This window comes from Oncorhynchus keta, chromosome 36 (genome assembly GCF_023373465.1).
Source record: "Oncorhynchus keta strain PuntledgeMale-10-30-2019 chromosome 36, Oket_V2, whole genome shotgun sequence".
Classification (NCBI taxonomy): Eukaryota; Metazoa; Chordata; class Actinopteri; order Salmoniformes; family Salmonidae; genus Oncorhynchus; species Oncorhynchus keta.
This window is the reverse complement of record NC_068456.1, coordinates 13,304,431-13,320,863: the sequence shown is the minus strand read 5'-3', so window position 1 is coordinate 13,320,863 and position 16,433 is coordinate 13,304,431. Positions and strand designations below refer to the sequence as shown.

General features: G+C 40.8%; 1 protein-coding gene across 6 annotated transcripts in view; it reads right to left on the bottom strand.

Moving 5' to 3' along the window:
• rasgrp3 (RAS guanyl releasing protein 3 (calcium and DAG-regulated)) overlaps positions 1-16,433 on the bottom strand; it is a 56,651-nt gene that overhangs the window by 29,806 nt on the left and 10,412 nt on the right. For 3 of the 6 annotated variants that reach the window (XM_035754253.2, XM_035754254.2, XM_035754255.2), the window contains exon 1: positions 14,110-14,365. The exons of the other annotated variants lie outside the window; for them this stretch is intronic. The gene's annotated coding sequence lies outside the window, so the exon portion shown is untranslated. Of the gene's footprint in view, positions 1-14,109; positions 14,366-16,433 lie in introns of those variants that run through there. 6 annotated transcript variants of the gene reach the window in all.

Genomic DNA, 16,433 nt, shown 5'->3' with positions numbered 1-16,433 from the left:
TGATCTGATGAAACCAAGATTGAACTCTTTGGCCTGAATGCCAAGCATCACATCTGGAGGAAACCTGGCACCGTCCCTACGGTGAAGCATGGTGGTGGCAGCATCATGCTGTTGAGATGTTTTTCAGCACCAGGGACTGGGAGACTAGTCAGGATAGAGGGAAAGATGAACGGAGCAAAGTAAAGAGAGTACAGAGGGGCGGCAGGTAGCCTAGTGGTTAGAGCATTGGACTAGTCACCAAAAGGTTGCAAAATCGAATCCCGAGCTGACAAGGTAAAAATCTGTCATTCTGTCCCTGAACCCACTGTTCCTAGGCCGTCATTGAAAATAAGAATTTGTTCTTAACTGACTTGCCTAGTTAAATAAAAGGTCAAATAAAATAAAAAAATACTTGATGAAAACCTGATCCAGAGCGCTCAGGACCCGGGGCGAAGGTTTACTTTCCAACAGGACAACAACCCTAAACAGTGGGGCAGTGGAACAAGTCTCTGAATGTCTATGAGTGGCCCAGCCAGAGCACAGACTTAAACCTGATCGAACATCTCTGGAGAAACCTGAAAACATCTGTGCAGCGATATTCCCCATCCAAGCTGTCAGAGCTTGAGAGGATCTGCAAGGAAGAATGGGAGAAACTCCCCATTCATACAGTTGTGCCGAGCTTGTAGCGTGATACCAAAGAAGACTCCAGGCTGTAATCACTACCAAGGTCTCAATACTTATGTAAATGTGATATCAGTATTTTATTTTTAATACATTTGCAAACACTTCTAAACACCTGTTTTTGCTTTGTCATGATGGGTTATTAATTGACATCAACAGAGGATGGGTTATTGTGATGAGGGGGGAAAACGATTTCATCCATTTTAGAATAAGGCTGTAATGTAACAAAATGTGGAAAAAGTGAAGGGGTCTGAATACTTTCCGAAAGCACTGTACACAGTGCACACAACTGACATCACCTACAGTGCCTTGCGAAAGTATTCGGCCCCCTTGAACTTTGCGACCTTTTGCCACATTTCAGGCTTCAAACAAAGATATAAAACAATATGTTTTTGTGAAGAATCAACAACAAGTGGGACACAATCATGAAGTGGAACGACATTTATTGGATATTTCAAACTTTTTTAACAAATCAAAAACTGAAAAATTGGGCGTGCAAAATTATTCAGCCCCCTTAAGTTAATACTTTGTAGCGCCACCTTTTGCTGCGATTACAGCTGTAAGTCGCTTGGGGTATGTCTCTATCAGTTTTGCACATCGAGAGACTGAATTTCTTTCCCATTCCTCCTTGCAAAACAGCTCGAGCTCAGTGAGGTTGGATGGAGAGCATTTGTGAACAGCAGTTTTCAGTTCTTTCCACAGATTCTCGATTGGATTCAGGTCCGGACTTTGACTTGGCCATTCTAACACCTGGATATGTTTATTTTTTAACCATTCCATTGTAGATTTTGCTTTATGTTTTGGATCATTGTCTTGTTGGAAGACAAATCTCCGTCCCAGTCTCAGGTCTTTTGCAGACTCCATCAGGTTTTCTTCCAGAATGGTCCTGTATTTGGCTCCATCCATCTTCCCATCAATTTTAACCATCTTCCCATCAATTTTAACCATCTTCCCTGTCCCTGCTGAAGAAAAGCAGGCCCAAACCATGATGCTGCCACCACCATGTTTGACAGTGGGGATGGTGTGTTCAGGGTGATGAGCTGTGTTGCTTTTACGCCAAACATAACGTTTTGCATTGTTGCCAAAAAGTTCAATTTTGGTTTCATCTGACCAGAGCACCTTCTTCCACATGTTTGGTGTGTCTCCCAGGTGGCTTGTGGCAAACTTTAAACGACACCTTTTATGGATAAGAAATGGCTTTCTTCTTGCCACTCTTCCATAAAGGTCAGATTTGTGCAATATACGACTGATTGTTGTCCTATGGACAGAGTCTCCCACCTCAGCTGTAGATCTCTGCAGTTCATCCAGAGTGATCATGGGCCTCTTGGCTGCATCTCTGATCAGTCTTCTCCTTGTATGAGCTGAAAGTTTAGAGGGACGGCCAGGTCTTGGTAGATTTGCAGTGGTCTGATACTCCTTCCATTTCAATATTATCGCTTGCACAGTGCTCCTTGGGATGTTTAAAGCTTGGGAAATCTTTTTGTATCCAAATCCGGCTTTAAACTTCTTCACAACAGTATCTCGGACCTGCCTGGTGTGTTCCTTGTTCTTCATGATGCTCTCTGCGCTTTTAACGGACCTCTGAGACTATCACAGTGCAGATGCATTTATACGGAGACTTGATTACACACAGGTGGATTGTATTTATCATCATTAGTCATTTAGGTCAACATTGGATCATTCAGAGATCCTCACTGAACTTCTGGAGAGAGTTTGCTGCACTGAAAGTAAAGGGGCTGAATAATTTTGCACGCCCAATTTTTCAGTTTTTGATTTGTTAAAAAAGTTTGAAATATCCAATAAATGTCGTTCCACTTCATGATTGTGTCCCACTTGTTGTTGATTCTTCACAAAAAAATACAGTTTTATATCTTTATGTTTGAAGCCTGAAATGTGGCAAAAGGTCGCAAAGTTCAAGGGGGGCGAATACTTTCGCAAGGCACTGTATATAGGATGGGGTTTAACTGACATAACATATATAGGACGTGGGTTTTAACTGACATCACCTACAGAGGATGGGGTTTTAACTGACATCACCTATAGAGTTTTTTTTTATTTTTAACTGACATCACCTATAGAGTTTGGGGTTTTTAACTGACATCACCTATAGAGTTTGGTGGTTTTAACTGACATCACCTATAGTTTAGCAGTTTGAACTGACATCACCTATAGAGGATGTGGTTTGAACTGACATCACCTATAGAGGATGTGTGTTTTTTAACTGACATCACCTATAGAGGATGTGGGTTTTAACTGACATCACCTATAGAGGATATGGTTTGAAGTGACATCACCTATAGAGATTGGGGGTTTGAACTGACATCACCTATAGTTTGGCAGTTTTAACTGACATCACCCATAGAGGATGTGGTTTTAACTGACATCACCTATATAGTTTGGGGGTTTTAAATGATATCACCTATAGAGTTTGGGGGGTTTAACTGACATCACCTATAGTTTGGCAGTTTTAACTGACATCACCTATAGAGGATGTGGTTTGAACTGACATCACCTATAGAGGATGTGGTTTGAACTGACATCACCTATAGAGGATGGGGTTGTAACTGACATCACCTATAGAGGATGGGCTATTAATTGACATCACCTATAGAGGATGTGGTTTGAACTATAGAGGATGTGGTTTGACATCACCTATAGAGGATGTGGTTTGAACTGACATCACCTATAGAGGATGTGGTTTGAACTGACATCACCTATAGAGGATGGGGTTTTAACTGACATCACCTATAGAGGATGGGGTATTAATTGACATCACCTATAGAGGATGGGCTATTATTTGACATCACCTATAGAGGATGGGGTATTAATTGAAATCACCTATAGAGGATGGGGTTTTAATTGACATCACCTATAGAGGATGGGGTACATCACCTTTTATTTGACATCACCTATAGAGGATGGGGTATTATTTGACATCACCTATAGAGGATGGGGTTTTAATTGAAATCACCTATAGAGGATGGGGTTTTAACTGACATCACCTATAGAGGATGGGGTATTAATTGACATCACCTATAGAGGATGGGGTTTTAACTGACATCACCTATAGAGGATGGGGTATTAATTGACATCAACAGAGGATGGGGTATGAATTGACATCAACAGAGGATGGGGTATGAATTGACATCAACAGAGGATGGGGTATGAATTGACATCACAGAGGATGGGGTATGAATTGACATCAACAGAGGATGGGGTATGAATTGACATCACATCTACAGAGGATGGGGTTTTAACTGACATCACCTATAGAGGATGGGGTATTAATTGACATCAACAGAGGATGGGGTATGAATTGACATCAACAGAGGATGGGGTATGAATTGACATCAACAGAGGATGGGGTATGAATTGACATCACCTACAGAGGATGGGGTATGAATTGACATCACAGAGGATGGGGTATGAATTGACATCACACGGGGTTTAATTGACATCACTTATAGAGGATGGGTTTAATTGTAGCGGGCGGGGTTTAATTGACATCACCTATAGAGGATGGGGTTTAATTGATGGTTTAATTGACATCATAGAGGATGGGGTTTTTGACATCACCTACAGAGGAGAGGATGGGATGGGTTTAATTGACATCACCTATATTGACATCACTTATAGAGGATGATTTTTTTATTGACATCACTTATAGCGAATGGGGTTTTAATTGACATCTAAAGAGGATAGAGTTTTTACTGGATAGGGGGTTTAACTGACATCACATACATAGGATGTGGGTTTAAATTGACATCAGCTATAGAGGATGTTGGCTTTAACTGAATCACCTATATAGGATGGGGTTTAACTGACATCACCTATAGAGGATGGGTTTTTAATTGGCATCACCTATAGAGGAAGTGGGTTTTAATTAACATCACTTATGTAGGATATGGGTTTTAATTTACATCACCTATAGAGGATGGGGTTTTATTTGACATCACCTGTAGAGGAAGTGGGTTTTAATTGACATCACCAAAAGATGGGGTTTTAATTGACATCACTTATAGAAGATGTGGGTTTAAATTGACATCCCCTATAGAGGATCTGGGTTTTAATTGACATCACTTACAGAGGACGGGGTTTTAACTTACATCAAATATAGAGGCTGGGGTTTTAATTGGCACCTATACTGGATTGGGGGTTTAACTGACATCACCTACGTAGGATGTGGGCTTTAACTGACATCACCTACTGTATATAGGATGTGGGTTTAAACTGACATCACCTGTGTAGGATGGTGTTTTTGCTGACATCACCTATAGAAGATGTCGATTTGAACTGACATCACCTATATAGGATGGGGTTTTAATTGACATCACCTATAGAGGATGGGATTTTAACTGACATCAACTATAGAGGATGGGGTATTAATTGACATGGGGTTTTGTTGACATCTATAGCGGACAGGGGTTTTAATTGACATCACCTATAGAGGATGGGGATTTAACTTTTATTGACATCACTATAGAGGATGGGGATTTAATTGACATCACCTATAGAGGATGGGGATTTTTTTAACTGACATCACCTATAGAGGATGGGGTTTAACTGACATCACCTATAGAGGATGGGTTTTTAATTGGCATCACCTATAGAGGAAGTGGGTTTTAATTAACATCACTTATGGAGGATATAGAGGATTTTAATTGACATCACCTATAGAGGATGGGGATTTAACTGACATTTAGAGGATGGGGATTTTGACATCACCTATAGAGGAAGTGGGTTTTAATTGACATCACCAAAAGATGGGGTTTTAATTGACATCACTTATAGAAGATGTGGGTTTAAATTGACATCCCCTATAGAGGATGGGGTTTTAATTGACATCACCTACAGAGGATGGGGTTTTAACTGACATCAAATATAGAGGCTGGGGTTTTCACCTATAGAGGATGGGGATTTACCTGACATACTGGATTGGGGGTTTAACTGACATCACCTATAGAGGATGGGGCTTTAACTGACATCACCTATAGAGGATGGGGATTTAACTGACATACCTATAGAGGATGGGGTTTAAACTGACATCACCTATAGAGGATGGTGTTTAACTGACATCACCTATAGAGGATGGGGATTTGAACTGACATCACCTATAGAGGATGGGGTTTAACTGACATCACCTATAGAGGATGGGATTTTAACTGACATCATCAACTATAGAGGATGGGGTTTTAATTGACATCTGATGATTTATTAAATATATCAGGATGGGTTTTTATGGACATAACGTATACAGGATGAAGTTTTTAGTTGACATGTATACAGGACAGTTTTTGGTCTGATCAGGATGAAGTTTTTGCTACATCCTCTGAAGACATAAGTATACAGGATGAAGTTTTTAGTTGACATAACGTATACAGGATGAAGTTTTTAGTTGACATAAGTATACAGGATGGTTTTTAGTTGACATGACATCACCTGTATAGAGGATGGGTTGACATTTATACAGGATGACATCACATAATGTATACAGGATGAAGGTTTTAGTTGACATAATGTATACAGGATGACATGACACCTATAGAGGATGGGGATTTAACTGAAATCGACCTATAGAGGATGGGGTTTTAACTGACATCACCTATAGAGGATGGGGATTTAACTGACATCACCTATAGAGGATGGGGATTTAGTTGACACATAATGTATACAGGATGGGGTTTTAGTTTTGACATCACCTATAGAGGATGGGGATTTAACTGACATCACCTATAGAGGATGGGGATTTAACTGACATAACATAACGTATACAGGATGGAGGTTTTCTTGACCTATAGAGGATGGAGGTTTTACTTGACATTATACAGGATGGAGGTTTTATGACACCTATAGAGGATGGTTTTACTTGACATAACTATACAGGTTTTCTTGACCTATAGAGGATGGGGATTTAACTGACATCACCTATAGAGGATGGGGATTTAACTGACATCACCTATAGAGGATGGGGATTTAACTGACATCACCTATAGAGGATGGGGATTTAACTGACATCACCTACAGAGGATGTGGTTTTAAATTACATTTATAAAGGATGGGGTTTTTAATTGACATCGATACAGGTTGGGGTTTTTCATTGACATAACGTATACAGGATGGAGGTTTTACTTGACATAACGTATACAGGATGGAGGTTTTAGTTGACATAACGTATACAGGATGGGTTTTTAATTGACATAACGTATACAGGATGGGTTTTTAATTGACATAACGTATACAGGATGGAGGTTTTAGTTGACATAACGTATACAGGATGGAGGTTTTAGTTGACATAACGTATACAGGATGAAGGTTTTAGTTGACATAACGTATACAGGATGGAGTTTTTAGTTGACATAACGTATACAGGATGGAGGTTTTAGTTGACATAACGTATACAGGATGAAGTTTTTTAGTTGACATAACGTATACAGGATGGAGGTTTTAGTTGACATAAGTTCAGGATGGAGGTTTTAGTTGACATAACGTATACAGGATGGAGGTTTTAGTTGACATAACGTATACAGGATGGAGGTTTTAGTTGACATAACGTATACAGGATGGAGGTTTTAGTTGACATAACGTATACAGGATGGAGGTTTTAGTTGACATAACGTATACAGGATGGAGGTTTTAGTTGACATAACGTATACAGGATGGAGGTTTTAGTTGACATAACGTATACAGGATGGAGGTTTTAGTTGACATAACGTATACAGGATGGAGGTTTTAGTTGACATAACGTATACAGGATGGAGGTTTTAGTTGACATAACGTATACAGGATGGAGGTTTTAGTTGACATAACGTATACAGGATGGAAGTTTTTACAGGAGTTGACATAACGTATACAGGATGGAGGTTTTAGTTGACATAACGTATACAGGATGGAGGTTTTAGTTGACATAACGTATACAGGATGGAGGTTTTAGTTGACATAACGTATACAGGATGGAGGTTTTAGTTGACATAACGTATACAGGATGGAAGTATACAGGATGGAGGTTGACATAACGTATACAGGATGGAGGTTTTAGTTGACATAACGTATACAGGATGGAGGTTTTAGTTGACATAACGTATACAGGATGGAGGTTTTAGTTGACATAACGTATACAGGATGGAGGTTTTAGTTGACATAACGTATACAGGATGGGTTTTTAATTGACATAACGTATACAGGATGGAGGTTTTAGTTGACATAACGTATACAGGATGGAGGTTTTAGTTGACATAACGTATACAGGATGGAGGTTTTAGTTGACATAACGTATACAGGATGGAGGTTTTAGTTGACATAACGTATACAGGATGGGTTTTTAATTGACATAACGTATACAGGATGAAGTTTTTAATTGACAATGTATACAGGATGGAGGTTTTAATTGACATAACGTATACAGGATGGAGGTTTTACTTGACATAACGTATACAGGATGGAGGTTTTAGTTGACATAACGTATACAGGATGGAGGTTTTAGTTGACATAACGTATACAGGATGGAGGTTTTAATTGACATAACGTATACAGGATGGAGGTTTTAGTTGACATAACGTATACAGGATGGAGGTTTTAGTTGACATAACGTATACAGGATGGAGGTTTTAGTTGACATAACGTATACAGGATGGGTTTTTAATTGACATAACGTATACAGGATGGAGTTTTTAATTGACATAACTTATACAGGATGGAAGCCACCGTACACCTAGCGACCTGGTCAGCGTGCACTGCGCCCGGCCCGCCACAGGAGTCGCTAGTGCGCGATGAGACAAGGACTGGCTAAACCCTCCCTAACCCGGACGAAGCTTGGCCAATTGTACGTCGCCTCCCGGTCGCGGCCGGCTGCGACAGAGCCTGGACGCGAACCCAGAGTCTCTGGTGCGATGCAGTGCCTTAGACCACTGCGCCACCCAGGAGGCAGAAGATGGGGTTTTAATTGACATCACCTATAGAGGATGGGGTTTTAATTGACATCACCTATAGAGGATGGGGTTTTGAAATCTATACAGAATGCAGTTTTTAATTGACATAACGTATACAGGATGGGTTGTTAAATTGACATCTATACTGGATAGGGGTTTTAAATAACATCACCCATATAGGATGTGGGTTTTAACTGACATCCCCTATATAGGATGTTGGTTTTAATTAACATGACCTATAGAGGAAGTGGTTTTTAACTGACCACTTACAGAGGACAGGGTTTTAATTACATCACCTAAAGAGGACGGGGTTTTAGTTGACATCACCTATAGAGGATGGGGTTTTATTTGACATCAGTTATAGTGGATGGGGTTTTAATTGACATCAGTTATAGCGGATGGGGTTTTAATTGACATCTGTCACGACTTCCGCTGAAGTCGGTCACCCTCCTTGTTCAGGCGGCGTTCGGTGGTCGACGTCCCCGGTCTTCTAGCCATCGCCGCTCCACCTTTCATTTTCCATTTGTTTTGTCTTGTTTTCCCGCACACCTGGTTCACATTTCCTCATCAGACTAAATGTATATTACCCTCTGTTTCCCCCATGTCTGTGTGTGGAATTGTTCTTTGTGTAGGGTGTTATGCTACAGGCTGGCTTGCGCTAGGTTTTGTTTCAAACCTAGATGTGTTTGTTTTGTTTAATCCGGTTCATGTTACCGTGGTTGTGCTTTGTGCTGCCTTGCCTGTGCCTTTGGGCCAGGGTGTACATTAAAGTTCTACTGTTATCACGCATCTCTGCTCTCCTGCGCCTGACTTCCCGGAAACCAGTCACTCAGCCCGTTACATCACCTGTGCTTAACTCTACTGCATCTTTTCCATAATACTGTGCAACCTATGGCAACACTAATACAGTCTTTAACAAATGTACAGTATTTGGACAGTGAAGCTAGAATGTGTATTTTGTCTCTATTCTCCAGCATGTGGGATTTGAGATCAAATAAGCAATACGACTCAATAGCACAGAATCACCTTTTGTTTGAGGGTATTTTCATACATAGGTTTTATTATATAGACATAAAAGTCATTTTCTTTCAAAGTGAGCAGGTTAGAATTTTCTCAATGCTGCAATGGTTAAGAAAATGAATAAGTGGCTCATTAATAATGACAAGTATGAAAGTTAAGCTACAACAACAGATCATCATAAGCAAAAACAGGGAAGATTAGCATTTTTGTGGGAGTATCATATTTGTCTCTCTGTGACGTTGTCACACAAATCATTGACCAGAATCCCTGATGGATTCAAGGCCTTATCAGTTTACAGAGCTGCATGGCTCTTCCTAAAATCCTACTGATATGATCCCATACTATTGGCATTGGGTGGAGAACGGCTATAATTGTTTTGCCTATGATAAATGTTCGTATTCCAAGAAAGTGTGTACAGTGCCTTGCGAATGTATTCGGCCCCCTTGAACTTTGCGACCTTTTGCCACATTTCAGGCTTCAAACATAAAGATATAACTGTATTTCTTTGTGAAGAATCAACAACAAGTGGGACACAATCATGAAGTGGAACGACATTTATTGGATATTTCAAACTTGTTTAACAAATCAAAAACTGAAAAATTGGGCGTGCAAAATTATTCAGCCCCTTTACTTTCAGTGCAGCAAACTCTCTCCAGAAGTTCAGTGAGGATCTCTGAATGATCCAATGTTGACCTAAATGACTAATGATGATAAATACAATCCACCTGTGTGTAATCAAGTCTCCGTATAAATGCACCTGCACTGTGATAGTCTCAGAGGTCCGTTAAAAGCAAAGAGAGCATCAAGAAGAACAAGGAACACACCAGGCAGGTCCGAGATACTGTTGTGAAGAATTTTAAAGCCGGATTTGGATACAAAAAGATTTCCCAAGCTTTAAACATCCCAAGGAGCACTGTGCAAGTGATAATATTGAAATGGAAGGAGTATCAGACCACTGCAAATCTACCAAGACCTGGCTGTCCCTCTAAACTTTCAGCTCATACAAGGAGAAAACTGATCAGAGATGCAGCCAAGAGGCCCATGATCACTCTGGATGAACTGCAGAGATCTACAGCTGAGGTGGGAGACTCTGTCCATAGGACAACAATCAGTCGTATTTTGCACAAATCTGGCCTTTATGGAAGAGTGGCAAGAAGAAAGCCATTTCTTAAAGATATCCATAAAAAGTGTTGTTTAAAGTTTGCCATAAGCCACCTGAGAGACACACCAAACATGTGGAAGAAGGTGCTCTGGTCAGATGAAACCAACATTGAACTTTTTGGCACCAATGCAAAACGTTATGTTTGGCGTAAAAGCAACACAGCTCATCACCCTGAACACACCATCCCCACTGTCAAACATGGTGGTGGCAGCATCATGGTTTGGGCCTACTTTTCTTCAGCAGGGACAGGGAAGATGGTTCAAATTGATGGGAAGATGGATGGAGCCAAATACAGGACCATTCTGGAAGAAAACCTGATGGAGTCTGCAAAAGACCTGAGACTGGGACGGAGATTTGTCTTCCAACAAGACAATGATCCAAAACATAAAGCAAAATCTACAATGGAATGGTTCAAAAATAAACATATCCAGGTGTTAGAATGGCCAAGTCAAAGTCCGGACCTGAATCCAATCGAAAATCTGTGGAAAGAACTGAAAACTGCTGTTCACAAATACTCTCCATCCAACCTCACTGAGCTCGAGCTGTTTTGCAAGGAGGAATGGGAAAAAATTTCAGTCTCTCGATGTGCAAAACTGATAGAGACATACCCCAAGCGACTTACAGCTGTAATCGCAGCAAAAGGAGGCGCTACAAATTATTAACTTAAGGGGGCTGAATAATTTTGCACGCCCAATTTTTCAGTTTTTGATTTGTTAAAAAAGTTTGAAATATCCAATAAATGTCGTTCCACTTCATGATTGTGTCCCACTTGTTGTTGATTCTTCACAAAAAAATACAGTTTTATATCTTTATGTTTGAAGCCTGAAATGTGGCAAAAGGTCACAAAGTTCAAGGGGGCCGAATACTTTCTCAAGGCACTGTACCACCTGGGCAAAAACTGGTTGAATCAACGTTGTTTCCACGTCATTTCAATCAAAAATATCTATGTGATGATGTTGAATTAACGTGGAAAACTGATTGGATTTGCAAGAAGACATCAATGTAAAGGCATTTCATATTTTTTTACCCAACTTTTCAAAACTAGACGTTGAACTGACGTCTGTGCCCAGTGAGTAATGTCTTGTTCTTTGATTCACTGATTGACAGGAGGTCATCTCTGTGTGTTTTCCAGGAAGCTTACCATTGTTACCACTCTCTACACAGCTATGAAACACTTCAATGGTCATTACTGGCAATCCCTCAGCTAGACATACTGCTACAGTATATGAATGTGGGCGCATTCGGGCTGAGGATTAGCACTGCAGTACAAAAATATATATATATATATATTTCAACACAAAGGGTGTCTTCATATAACAGGTTTCAGACCACTATAGAAACATGGAACAGTTTGCCATTCTTTATTATTATCAGAAGGATATCATGAATCCTCTAAAGTAACCTCAATAGACACACACACACACACACACACCTCTCTACAATCACTCCTTGACAACAACCACCATCACCATGGTCTGGCCACCACTGTATTGATCCAAACACCTCAACCCAACCATGTCTCTGAAGTGGCTGAGGTTACTGGCGGAGGTCATTATAACAACACAATAACAAACCCATATGTACACATCGAAATACACTATCGGGATGTTTCAATGTAATGTGTGTTATAGCGCCGCACGTTATGGTAAATGATGCGCATGCATGCCCAACTTAAATTACCTTAAATAATTGTTTATATAATGCGCTGTACTATAACGCGCTTTGCATTAACTCTGGACTAAGGGAGATTCCACGCCAGGATTGCCCCAAAATATTTTCGGAATCTAAGACTGTTCTTGCAATTCTCACATATAAACTTCATTGGGCGAAAGGATGTTTGACATGCTTTTTACATTTGTATCACACATTTAAAAAAAATTCACAATGAAAAGTTTTAGGACCTTTTTAGACCTAAACACGTCTCCTGTAAGACCCTATGATCTGTGGTACCGCACAGGACACAGACGACATCTTGGTATCATTACACTCTTCAAAGTGTGAGCTAACATACGAAGTATGTCTGGATTCTGAAGAAGAAAAAAAATCACAATAATTTATTCAACATTAAAAATATGAACCTCAAGAAAAACGTTTTAATTTTGTTAATTTTAAAACAGATAAATATTTGAAATGTTGAATAAAATTGTATTTCAGAATCTAGACATACTCCATAAGTTAGAACACACTATAGGTAGTATAATGATACCCAAGATGTTGTCTGTATCATGTATGGTACCACGGACCATAGGGTCTAAAATGCCCGCTAACATCATGATTTTCAGAAAGATGGTTTGTGATACACATGTAAAAAGCATGTTAAACATCCTTTCTCACAATTACTTTTCTTTGTGAGAATTGCCAGAACAATCTAAAATACCTCAATTATTTCGGACTATCCTGGCGTGGAATCGCCCGTAAGAGATCTGAGAAGTTCAAATGGTTCATTATGCAAATGTTCCAACAGAATATAGAGAGAAAAGACACTAAAGCCCTGTTAATACCTGGTTCTAACATCTGTCCTTTGTCCTGATCTTGTCCACATTCTGATTGTGCCCTAATTTTTAGACTGGTGTATACAATTAAACAAAACATTGTGATCTGTGAATTAATCAGTCTGTTGAAGAGGGCTATCTTGTTGCAAGTATGCATTGTGGGAGCGAGGAAGCGTCAGATGGATGTAATTTCAATGAAGTGCGCCCCCTTCTTATCTCAGGCAATGTCATTCCCATGGTATCGGGGTCTACATTATGAGCATAGCGCACGCTCAGCTTGACTCCTCAGCTTGAGCGGATTCTAACAGGGCTCAAACATGAACTAAATGCTCAACCCACAAAAATGCTCAAATGGAGTCATATTATAGCAGCCAATTAAGATAATCCATAAAGACAACCCTACCATGTTGAAAGCATAAACCTTTGCAGAGTCCTCCAACTTCTCCGCACCTTGCTAACCCCCATCACAATGTTTCGCCAGATTATACTAACATAATGTCACTTTGACAGTGCAAGAACATTCAAACTTTGTCAGAAAAGCAGAGCGACAAATAGGTCACAAAGCAAAAATGTTAGTTTACTTTCGAAACTGAACACGGTTGGGTTACAACCAGACCCCAAAACCAATAGAGGCTGCTGAGGGGAGGACGGCTCATAGTAATGGCTGGAATGGAGTCAATGGAAGGGTATCAACCGCATTGGAAACCAGGTTTTAATACCACTCCATTGACTCCATTCCAGACATTACTATGAGCCGTCCTCCACTCAGCAGCCTCAACTGCCCAAAACAAAGTGAAGCGCTTGTGTTAGAGCTGAAGATGGAACTTTTCTTTAGCACGGCCCCACCTACCTCAGGAAGAACAGTCAGGTCCTACCAGTAGATGACTTGGATCCACCACCTTCCACACATGGCCTCTGATTGAGAGACTCAAATCCACCTAAGGAGCCTGGCCTGCTACTACTCATACCCATTCACTGGAAACACCAGCATACTGCTCCAGTACTGTGTATCTTCTCTGGTCTTTTCTGTGGCTGACCCACTTCTATTGTACCTCTCTCTGTCCCCTCTCTCTCTCCTCGTAAAGAGCAGCAGCTCACTCCCGCTAGACCGCTGATTGTTTGTCTAAATGGCAAGTAGACTTCCTCCTATTCTTTCCCAACTTAGTTTTCCTGCCTCTACCTGACTGTTTCCCTTGGCCGGACTAAAAATAGGGCCAACACAAGGTAAAGTGGAAAAGAGGAGGGCAGGAAATGTGTCACAATACCTTTAAGAGGAGGGGGTTGTTGTTGGTCTCTCTTTCACCAAATCAATCTCTCTCTCAAGGATTGCTGTCACTCCACCAAAGACACTCATTTAAACCAAGTGAAGATATCCAGAGGTACATTAGATAACTAACCCTGGTTAACAGATGTCTGCTTTCACTCAAAGCGACGGGGCTGTAACTATTTGGCCCTCAGCAATAGAAGCCCGATCAATTCCCCTTCTCTGGAGCAGCAAAGACAGAGGCAGCATGTACCAGACACTTAGGGAGCCCGTCCGTGTTCAGTCAACTTCAGTGTATGTGTGTGTGTGTGTGTGTGTGTGTGTGTGTGTGTGTGTGTGTGTGTGTGTGTGTGTGTGTGTGTGTGTGTGTGTGTGTGTGTGTGTGTGTGTGTGTGTGTGTGTGTGTGTGTGTGTGTGTGTGTGTGTGTGTGTGTGTGTGTGTGTGTGTGTGTGGGCATGCTGCAAACCCAGCCCCCTCTGATGCTGCACACGTCGTTTTGTCTTCTCCAGAGTCTAAAAACTAAACAAAAACAATGACTGCATATCCTGTCGCTTGGGTGTGCAAGTAACAAGCAACAATGGACCATGGGCTTCTACAGAACATCCCCGCCCATTAACACTGCAACAATGGACCATGGGCTTCTACAGAACATCCCCGCCCATTAACACTGCAACAATGGACCATGGGCTTCTACAGAACATCCCCGCCCATTAACACTGCAACAATGGACCATGGGCTTCTACAGAACATCCCCGCTCATTAACACTGCAACAATGGACCATGGGCTTCTATACAGAACATCCCCGCCCATTAACACTGCAACAATGGACCATGGGCTTCTACAGAACATCCCCGCCCATTAACACTGCAACAATGGACCATGGGCTTCTACAGAACATCCCCGCTCATTAACACTGCAACAATGGACCATGGGCTTCTATACAGAACATCCCCGCCCATTAACACTGCAACAATGGACCATGGGCTTCTATACAGAACATCCCCGCCCATTAACACTGCAACAATGGACCATGGGCTTCGACAGAACATCCCCGCCCATTAACACTGCAACAATGGACCATGCATGGGCTTCTACAGAACATCCCCGCCCATTAACACTGCATTACCACTTCTCAGGAGAAGTCTTCCTTTCAATGTCTGCTCTCATGTGAAGATGTTACTCTTACTCCACTGATACTGGTGACATATGGTATGCAGCCTTTTGATGTAAAGAAACAATATTGAGGCAATGTGTGACTTTTCCACACTATGATCCATTCATATATGGAGAAAAAAAGATGTTGGTAGCAGTTTCAACTCTACTCCAAGAAGAGAATTACTAATGATTCTAATGATGATTAATTACTAATGATTCAGGTCTTTGCCCTCCAATGCAGTCAGTCTGGTCCAACAGAATATCATTCCTTAAATCAAAAAAATTGCGACATTGTCTATATGACAAGTAGATTTGTCTCAGTTTTGGATTTGCGCAACACTTATTGTGAATGGTATGTTGACATTTTCAAAATGTTTCCAACAACAATGTTGTCATCTGTCCTCCCTTTCCCATCTCATTCTGTATCAGTAGAAGTTCTTCTTGTTTTGGAAAGCATTGTGGTACTGTAGGCCCCGCTGTTTTGTCACGCAGTTCACTCCATCTATTATGTAAGATCTTTGACTTTACAAGGGTATGATTCATGCATGCAAGTCTTCATTCTGTATTTGGTCCTCTTGTCAATAGAAGTTAATGTTTCAAACTCGCTAAATTTCAGAGCGTTTCACAAACAAACAGAAAACAAAACAATGATGTGCTTCCAACAACGGGGAGTTTGCTTACTGATCCAGAACGATTGTCTCAGATAGAGGAGGTGGACGACATACAGTAGAATATGTTGCATTGTGGGAAATC